Below are 11,202 nucleotides of genomic sequence, written 5' to 3' on the forward strand. Positions count from 1 at the left end.
CTGCAAGCTCTTTCAAAAACTTGCATGGATATATGCCTCGAAACTGAATGACTCCACTTTAATTTAAATGTAAATGAAAAGTACATAATGTTAAATGTTTGAGAGACACGCCATTTTTGCACAAAACAAAATTACTCATTTTCTAGGTTCTGTCAAGTTATTATTTGTTCATTGCCACATCTAAATTCCCTATTTAGATGTAGATGACATGCTGCAGTCTTTTGCTTCCTGTTCCATGTGGCTGGTCTTTAGGAAGGCTTCCCCAGCACTGGTTCACTTGGCCTCTGCAAGATGCTGCTGGTTTCCTAAGTCCTGTCTCAAAAATGGCTTCCACGGTCATTTTATCATATATATCGAAATCTTGTCAGATTTAGAGATTTTTCAGGATTGTTCTGGCTGCTGTTGGTAGCAAGTCCGTAGAGACAGAAAATCACACATGCTGGTTGGAACTATTTCCAGTCTTGGCCAAGACATGGTAACTGCAAAAGTAGGTGACAGTAACTGCTACAGACAAATTTGCAAAACAATTTTATTCTATGTATACTAATTTCCTGGAAATAAAACAACTGTGTTGAAATATGACCTGAGAGATTTCAGCTTATCCAAGAGGTGTTTTGCCCTGCTTTAGCATGGGGTTGGCACTGTGGCTGTTTTGTTCCACACTTTCATCACCTGCAGAGTAAGWTGCCTCACTCCATCTCATGGGACCTTAGATTTATATACATAATGTGAAGACTACAACATCACTGAAGCCTCTTGCTGCAGAGAAAAGTGAAGCTCTTAGACTGCAGTATTATATTGCAGGAATTCATGTGCCACATGAGCTTTTTATTTATTTCTGATCTGAATTCAGAACCTTATTCATAATAGATAGGTATTTAGTGGGCTTGAGTTATCTCAGAACAGAAGACCAGGCATTTCTGACCCAGAAAGACAACATGTCAACTTGGGAATCTGCAAAAAGATGAATTAGGAGCAACCTCGGAGAGGCAAAGAAAGGAGAGGCCTCCTGGCTATGGCTGGACGCCAGGCTGTCCATGTGTGCTGTGATCTGCTCGGCTGATTGGGAAGGAGCCGCAGACTTTGAGGTGGCCCTCACTCATCTGAGGCACATCGGGTGCCAGGGTAGGCCTCGACTTGCTCTTTGGGAGAATTTGGCAAAAGAGATCCAAGTTTTGAGAAAATCTCTCAAGCAGAAGAGGATTTGGCTTCCACAGCCTTGCCAGCAGCTCTGTAACAGGCCAGGGGAGATGGAGCACTTAGGCCCAAACACTGTCATGTCTAAATTAAACCTCTTGTCATGTCTAAATTCAACCTCTCTACATCCACTTCAAGTAGTCAGGTTGTCCTGGAGGAGCTGGGCTGCTCAGTGACCAGATTTTAATTAGAAAGACTGCTGAAGAATGAGATGAACAAGGAGAAAGAAGAGACAAGCCAAGAGAAAAAGGGGGGATAGTGGTGTTGAACTGGAGTCCTTGTGAAATGGACCTTTTAGATGACATCTCTTTTCTCCTTGCAAGGGATGCTGCGTGGTGCTGGGCACTCACATCTCCTGGGAAAGCAGAATGACTCAGAAGGTTCCTGGCAGACATCGTCCAAGAGATGCAAGAGTGATGGAGAAATCAGGGAAGTTTGTCAAGGTTTCCTCACTCACAAATTAATCCAAGTTGTTTTTTGGCTCTCAAATTAGCCCATGTTTTTCATTCTAATTTAAAACAAAATCTATCTCACCTAGTTTACAATATTCTAAATAGAACAGCATTATATATTTCTGTCTTTACCTGTTCCTGCCAGTAGGAGATTAATTCTTATTAACAGGGTAACTAGTAACTAGTAGCTGGTAACTAGTGCTTTTCTTTAAAATACTCTACCAAACATAGAGTACAGTACAATCTCCTCAAGTAACTGTACAATGTATTTTAGCAAAAAGTAATTACTGAATTTGGTTCACACACCAACTGTGAAATAATTAGAATCCCATAGTTGCTTGGTGTAAGGAAGTTACATAAATAATTGCTGTCTTACTGACAGCAAGTTGGGCTAAGAACTCAGGATTGATAGCTCACTTACTCTGCTCATTCTCTGGAATAATAACCTAGATGCCGTTTATAAATATCATATATCTTTATCTTGGATTCTTATAACTGTCAGCTCATCCTAACCAAAAAAGCTATGAAAATATAGCTAAAATGGACATTCTTTTCACATCTCAATAAGTCTTTCTCTCTCCAAGTGCATATTTCTGTAATAGTCAAGATTCTAGTGATGTGATCTCAATTTATTAGTTTAATCTGGGAAATCAGTTGTTGGAGATTTTGTTTATACAGATTAATGGGAAGTAAAAAACATTTCGACTTGAACGCGATTTCTTTTCCTTTTGTSAGGATGCAAAGAGAATACTGACAGTAATTCAGCTGTTGTTTTAGAGCCTAAAATTCAAATGCAATAACATGCAAAGTAAATCTCATGCACTAAAATCTCTGATAAAGTGAAATCAAATGTTTTGGTGCTTACTGACAGCTCATGTAATCATGTAAAAACATAWTGCATTAAAACTAAGTTTAAATAAGTAACACCTGTTATGAGAAGGGTTGGAAAGAACTTCCCTCAAATATGATTATAAATTACATATTTTATTTTATAGAACTTATATTAGGAAGCATTTTTATATCTTCTAAGCTGATTTACAAATCCAAGTCATATCTTTAAAGTRACATGGGACCACACAAATGTGTTATCAAAAACATCTTTGGCTGTTTTTTGAACATTTTACTAGGTATCAGTTTGCATGTGAGGAGTTAAATGTGTTTTTTATGTCTATGTCTGTGATTTGAACTTTAAGGCATATTCAGTGCCTTTTGCTTTTTGTGTTGCAGTTGATTAGTCACTTATGAAAGTGGCATTTAGCTGCTGAAATCCTTTAGACTTTATAATATGGGGGAAAAAAAGAGAACATAGTTGCCTGAATAACACAGCTAAGCACTCAGTGACATATTATAAAGTGCCTACAGAGTTTAGTGTTGAATTCAGTTTAAACAAAAACCACAAAAGTGACCATGCTGTTTATTGAATACTGTCAAATCTGTATACAAAGATAGTGATCAAATGCCTTTATCCTTCCGTAAATGAAGAATGAGTCACTACTTTTATATTCGCTGAAATGTGGATATAATTGCAGAGAATTACCTGCAGAAAAACAAAATAGTCCAGACTGAATAGATAATGTTCTGCTGTGGAGTGGGACAGCTGGCTCCCRATACCATCCATGCATAGTACAACCCATTTGTGTCCTATATCAAAGGCACAAGGACACAAGCTTTTACTGTTTTTCTTTTTGACCGCAACACTGAGACTGATAGTACATGTTCAGTTTCCTTTGCTCTACCCTGAGCCCGGTGAGAGCAGAGGCAGGAATGACCTTGCTAATAGAGTCCTTCGGTCCTGCCTTTTACCCATACTTTTACCCATACCCTTCACGTTTCTCTTGGAAGCATTTAACTTAAATAGTTCTCAAGACAGATTCGTCAGGATAGGGTAAATGATATAAGGTGATGGACTGCTCTGTAACTCTTCTTGAAAAGATAAGGCCTGTTCCTGAAGGATAATTTCTGCTTGATAAAATGCAACGTGACAAAGAAGTTGCACATTAGAGAATAAATACCTTGCTGCAACAGAGATCCTTTTTTTTTTTTTTTCAATTCAGAATTGCCTGATTGCTTGGTAATGTCCCTAATGTATTCATTAGAGAGTGAATGATTCAGCACATCACCAAACTAGAATAAGATTCACATCAGGAGAAGCAAAAAGCACAATATTGAGACAGAGGAATAAATTCTTTTCTTGTATAGAATGGAAATATTCTGAAAAAACAGCATCTGTGGTTACTTTCTGGTAATAGTCTCCTTCCTCCCCTTACACTGCCACTTGAAAATTGCATTCCAGTACAAAGGCTTGTATTTTTTTTTTTTTCTTTTTGAGTGAAATGGCCCATCCTCAAAATTGATGTCTGTCTTTAACAATAATGACTTGCTCTGGACTCCTTGCTGGTGACTAGTGAACCACAAATATATAGYGAGATGAATAACGAGAACAAAAGATTAGCACATCATTTGCTTGAACTCATAAATAAACTTTGGTTCAAGTGAGTCCTTTGCATGTTAATTTTTCCACGCGCCTTCAAATGTTTGACCTAAGTACAATATATATGGGAGTTAACAATAATGTTTGGGTTTCCATCCAAAGCAAAGTTTGATAAGTGCCTTTCTATTTAATTGCATGTTTCATTAAATGGGAAAACAGAGTAAGTGACTAAGTGTTCTCTAACTGGCACAATGTATATGCTATTGTCACATCYCATTTTTGTGCACATTCCACTTTTTTTTCCGATTAGTCGCATATAGAGTGGACAAGGATGCCACCTGACCCATACAACTAAAAATGCTTTGTGAGTGGCAGATTGTGAACATTTGTGACAAGCTTTAGCAAACAGTTTGCAGAACACGAGTCATTGAGAAGCAGTTAGAAAATGTCAGTGACTCATCCAGTTCCAGGAAAAAGAGATTTACACAATCTAAATCCTACTGAAATAGTTGGAAATCTTTCCATTGCCTCTTTCACTCTTCAAATTGTAAGGTTTATCAACTAAAATGGGGTGGTATTCAGTTATTTTTATTATTTGGAGGTTATTTTTCCCCCTGATCTTCAAGTAACAACACAGGTAAGATTTGTATCCAAAATGACTTTACCCTCTCTATGCTGAATATAATTCTATTCCAAAGTTTCCAGTACTGGAAACTGCCAGTGTAAATTATCACAGTCTATGGCACCTATTTTTTTTTTTCTGTTTCACCTTCCTCTGTTGAACTGGAAAAGACTTCCAAGGAAATTAAAAGTCATGCAGSATGATAATTCTAGCCTAGTTTAAGAGGATGTTTTTGAGGCCAATCTATTGATACATTCTATTCTTTGGGGAATTTCTCCAATGAGATACAATAATTTCAACATCCTTTGACAAATATTATCATCAAAATTCCTAGAAATCTCTGGATCATCCAGAAGAAGAAACACAGAAAATATCAAGTTCCCTAGAAGTGGCCATTATTTCGCAATCTCAACTTTCTGATCCTAATTCTCCTAATTCTGTGTACGTGCTCATATAAAAATTGCTATTTTTTAAATTTGTACTACTCTACAAGAGTAGCATTGGATGCCTGCATTTCTCTGACTATTCGAAGTAAGWTAGGATGGAATAGCTTCTATAATTCAATTGCAACATTTTAACTGTATTCAAATTTCTTGCTGTTGTTTCTCAAAAGGATTTTTTAGTTTCTATTTCTTTTTTTCCAGACAAAATATTAAGCGCTCAATTTCTGTGATGATCTGAAATGATTACACATACATAAGCAGCTAACGTAGTAATGAGGTGGAAGCAAACAAAGACTATGTCTTTTTACATCCCATTTCCCAAAAACAAATGGAGTGGGAGGATAAGTTAATTGGCATTTCACAGCAGCCAAATTATTCTTCATTCACATATCAAATGCTGCTTCCTGAATACTTAATTGAACAGTATGCTTCCTAATTAGAGTACAAAAGCCAGATAAAGAGTGCTATAAGAGTATGGTGTGTGTTTATGTCCATGTAGCATTCAGATGCACAAGCAGTGAAGGTTGTTTTCAGTCTGGATTTAAGCCTATTTTGTGATGTGCAACAGAGTGAATTTTCAGATAAAATAAAGGATTTTTCATTTCTGGCATAAATGGTCAGTTTCTGACCACATTTCTATTCCATATGAAATTAGCTTTAAGATATATCTGCAGGGCTTTTCTGAATAATATTTGGCGTTCCGGAAACTTTGTTGTCATTCAGCACAACTTTGTCCACCTATGTGGCCTCATTGACTTGGTACTCAGTCTCTCCAGCTGATGTCACATTGCATCTCCAAGAACTATGTGTCCAAGATTTTTCTGGGTACATGTACTATCCATTCTGTGCTGTCATATTTTGCTGGTTTATTGGGTTTGTTGGGTTTGGATTGTTTCTCAGCCTAAGACTGGTTTCTCTGAAAAAGCTACAATCGCCCAAGAGATGGTAGCTTCATGATAGGCATCATGATATTGCAAATTTGGCTCTTGCAGATTTAGGATTTGAAACAAGCTAGATTTTCCAGATTAAAGAATCTGATATTAGAATGAAAATCACTCAGATTTTAAAATCTGTATGTTTAAATGTATTTATCTYCAGACATTTACACATAAAGAGATCTAAAGAATACAATGATCTGATTTACAGTTTGGAAATAGGAATTCAGCAGAAATTGACAACTGAGTTTATATTAACAAAAATGTACRATCCAATTTAAAAATCTAGCATCTTTTCACAGAAGTCAAGTGATTCCCTCATTTGTCTGGCCAGCTCCTATCAGGTTCATTACTCTTTCTTGACTGAATCTTTTCTAAGGATTTCTGCCTGAATGAGAGGCAAGTCACAAATCACTCCTTAGACAGGCTCTGACAGCAATGTCTCATCRGTGACTCATTTATGTTCAGCTGGATTCAAGGCCTTAATTCTCCTTCTTAACTGTAAGGGAAAGGGAGATCATCAGCAATAGATACCCTAAGGGTGCTGGTTCTAAGAAGGAGAAATTCTATCATATTATAGCTGGCAGTAATCAGAAAATTAGGAAAAAATGTTGCAAGTTTATCAGGAATAAATATAATAGGGACAAAAAGGGAAGCAGTATAATAATACTAGATATGTAAGCTATTGCAATCCATTTTTCTTATAGAATTTAATTATCTGGAAGAGAAGAAGAAGGTGACTTTGGCCTATTTGATATATTTCTGTCACAGGAGTCTCTAACTAGCTGACTGTGCTGGTTGCACCACTTGAAAAGAGTGAATAAATGGGCACCTCTCTGTTGGCTACATCGGACAGAGTAGAATAAATTGCAGGGAAAAGTAGCCCTTTTTCAAAAGCTACTACAAGTAGTATCTTGTTCAAGATCAATAGATGCACGAATGTTTTGATGCAGTCGGAGCTTGCAGTGAGTGTTACAGATAGGCTTCATTTTGCATGAAGGAAACTAGTCCTACTACAGTCTCAATAAGCCTACAGGCCACCTGTTCACACACTTACCTAATGGTAAGTACTTTCCATAGCATACAATAAGTATTCAGATGCTAGAAGGTAGATATTTGTTGTTGCAGAATAGTCAGGGCTTTATTTTGCATTGCATTAGCATCTTAACTTATATAGATTCAGATATATGGTTGAAGAGAGGGACTGTGGAGCTGGGCTGCATGGATTTACTCCAGCATACTGAGATCTGAGCCTGTACTCCTGTAAAATTAAACATGTGTCAAGCACAGAATGGCTGCTTCCCTTGGTTTGGCCTTCTAAATAGAAAGGAGGGAAAAAATATTCTTTTTTTTTTTTTTTGCCTCAGTTACTTTTCATCTGATATTTTTCTCTTTTATCTACTTTTCTTCATAAAGTTGATTGTAAATGCCTCCTTTTCTGACAGAGAACTGGGCTGCACTCAGCAAGATAACAAACACATATTTTTTTTCTCCCACTTTCTTCATATAAAAGAGCATTTTTTATTCTATTTGCTTTGTTGCCAACTCTTATCTGTAATTTGGATCATAAACCTGGACTGTCTTCTTCCAAGAACACTGAATAATACAATGGCTGGTAGATTATGGGGGTATTTTTCAATATTTTTTTTTGTTCCAAGTTATTTTGATCTTTCAAAATAGTTTTGGAATCTATTCATATTGTATGAAATAGAAAAAGGAGRAACAAAAGCTTTTAATTCTCCGCTTCATTACTGACTGCTCTGTCTAGTTGTTTTAGTGTTTTGTCTTTCCCTTCCTTATTAAAAATTAGAGAGGTCTTTTCTCAATGATACTGAATCAAACCCTGATTCAAATTTTAGTACAGTTAGGGTGAAAATTTTCTGTCATCTTCCATTGGCTTTAGCTCAGGCCTAAAATCTTACAGCATAGTCAGAGTTCCAGGTCTTCGCTTAGGTTTCTACTTAAGAAGAGCCTCCAAAAGAAGMAGCTCAAATCCTTTTTATCGAATAGTGTTCATCTGAGTGATGCACTTCTGTATCCATCCTACRTATTGGTTTTTCAGAGGAGCTTTGCTATTATTTTTGTTTATGCAACYATGTGTCTTGCTGGCTGTAAGTGCTGCTCTCTTAAACATTATTATTTGTATTAATAATAATAATAATAATAAAGAACAACTAAGCACTGTGCACTAAACTGGTCAAGAGAGTATTTCACATAGATTCTAGCACAGTTTAGTTTGCTGGCGTTAACTCCTGATACCAGCTGGATGACTAAAGAGAAGTGAATGAACTTCTGACCGAGATGCCACATATTTAATTGCCTTCACTATCCTGCAGCTCCATCAAGGCATTTTTGTAATGGTTATTGTTGCGCTCCTGGAGCACTGAACCTCAATACCTTGTGGTCCGGGGCTCACAGAGTGGACAGAGAAGACAATGGTGAGTTTGGGAAAGYCAAGTTCTCTCCTAGCAATTGGAGGTGACTGAATCCTGCCAGTGATAAGATCTGGAGTATTGCTGGCTTGGGGCAAGCTGCTAATTAAAAGGTGCTTTTCTTGTAGCTAATGTCAGAGGAACTCTGAGCCTTCAGGAAGGGGCCTTCTTATTTCTCTAGAATGCCATGTGAAATTATTAATAAGAAGATCAATTTGAAGTGCTGCACCCAGTTTGAGTTTCCATGGAGACCACTGACCTGCTCTTAAAGCAAGCCAGACCCGGGGAGTATGTTCTGTGAGTTGGATGGAAATACAGCAAATTACAGCTTTGCATATCTGAGGCAAGCTAAATCACAATGTCATGAATCTCGGGGCAAAATCAATGGGTTTTGCCTTCAGATAAATCCCTCCTTTGCTGTGCCCTTKCAGGCTATCAGGTAGCAAGAAAGGAAATTAAGCCAAAGAGCAACTGTGAGAAAAGCTTCAAGCAGAGCCTGATTCAATTTACAGATGTAAAGGAGGGCCCAAATGAGGCCACGCTTGCTGCGGTTTTGAACGAGAAAGGGGGAAATTGCCTTCATTTGGGGACTTGGCTTTCCTCACCTAACCCCTCGGCAGGAGGGCCAGCACCGTCTTGCCTTCTTCTGGGGACTGAACCGTCCTCTCGCCACCTGCTAAACAGCAAGGGATATCAAGACCCTAGATCAAAGACCCTTGATAGGAATGCAAAACTATTTACTATTTAGGTTACCTAAGGGACAGACCCTCACTGGGGTAGGTGGTTGTAACTTAATTGAAACCAATTCACTTCAGGATCTGCTTCAAAGAGCCTTCTTCAAGAGGATATTTTCTCAAAAGCTGTTGGGCAAGTAGAGATTTTTGTAAATGAGTGTTTACAATTAAAGCACCTTCTACCTGGGCTCAAATATCTTTTTATCKCATAACTTCATTTTCTCCAGCCAGAAAAGGCAATGTCAGATGAAAGTGGCAGATGTGGAAAAGAGTAAAATGACCATTTACACTCTCTGGGGCATGTGCTGCTACAAACAAGTAAGAAATGCCTGAGGWGTTAACTGAAGAGGTGTAAATATAGGAAAGGAAGTAACCAACTTGAGAGCACAAAGAGAGAAGACCTGTGAACAATTTCATTACCATAAACAGAGACCAGCTGTCTTGTACATCCTAGACAAATACACTTTGACTTGTAATTAATTTTGTTATATAAAACCCGCCATCTGTAGGAACAAATAGCAGAAGGTAGAAGCAGTCTTAGTTCAACCTCTTCCCTGTGCTAGTCCCAAAATTAATATTACAGTAGCAGCAGSCCATATGGTCTATATAGGAAATAAATGCCTATAAATTTCTGTAACATTTGCCCCAGGTTCGTTTGAATGGATAATATCAAGTAAGTAAAATACAGGAGTTTGGGGAGGAATTACACAAGTGGTTAAAATAGTATTTTTTCAGTGCTAATAATGTTCAGATTAGAAATTTAGGTTTTAAATTGCTTAAAAATGAAAGTGCATTTAAAACAATGGACCGTAAACCTGGTCTATCCCTCATGCTCTGCAGAAATATACAGACTTAAGCAAAATAATTAATATATCTACGAGGAAWTACAGAAGTAGCATGAAGCACACAGCACATTTCAGCTTTCCTTTCTGAAAAAAAAAGTAGYTCTCAAACTATAGAGCTACTAGGTCTTCAGCAGGAGTCACTCTTGAGGGTTGCTTAAAAAATTGTGGCTTAGCATGACTCAAAACTTCACCGGTCCAAGAGACCCAGCTTAATAACTTTAGATACTCTTCAGCTCTTGTGGAGTCAGCAGAGAGGAGAATGGTATTAGTCTGGGAATATATCAATAATGAACATAAAATAGCTTGAAAAAGGCATAGCATGGATTATGGTATGCTTGTGTCTTATTCAGGTGAGAGCCCATAGGTCTCGGTTACACAGACAATGCATTATTGAGCTTTACTGTCATTGCTATTGACCATGAGAGTTTTGGTTTTTGCTGTCATGAATAACTTGAGAGAGTAAGAGCATTTTGGACCACGATAGGAGCTGATGGTCTTTGTTTTTCTTAACTGAGCCTTGACACTTACAGTGGCTCTGCTTGGGAACTATAAAGTATTCCCCAAATATAATACACAGGAGCTGAATTTCACCTGAGTAAAGAGCTTAGCTAGAGTTTATCTGCTTTGAGCTTCCCAAGGAACATTTCTCCTAGTGCCATTACTCAACCTATTATCTGAAAAACAGTTCTATTAAGTGAAAAGCTGTGATACGTGGGAAGAAAATTATTTGATGTTTCTTTCCATGGGAAATTATTGTGCTGTTGTACATCCAGGAGCGGCTGTGTTTTTCTGGTGGAACAAACAGTTGTTCACAGGACTAAATACATTCACTTAAAAAAAGGGTGTTCTTAAAAATTGCACTACAGAATACATGGCATTTTGGCTTGACAGGTTATGGCTGATGTTAGAGAGGAGGAAAACAAAACATGGTTATTGCACTGGGTTTGATCTGYACAGCTGCATTGGATCTGCCAAAGCACCAAGCAGCTGAATCCCGCTTGAATCACCTGAAGTGATCTCAGCTGTGTGTCTGTCCCACATGCCAGGCTCCCTGGGGCATCCCTCTATAAAAGACYATGTTTTGGGGCTAGAGCCTCCCTAGACTGTGAGG

Source organism: Nothoprocta perdicaria, unplaced genomic scaffold, assembly GCF_003342845.1.
Source record: "Nothoprocta perdicaria isolate Ctin4 unplaced genomic scaffold, notPer1 scaffold_2, whole genome shotgun sequence".
NCBI lineage: Eukaryota > Metazoa > Chordata > Aves > Tinamiformes > Tinamidae > Nothoprocta > Nothoprocta perdicaria.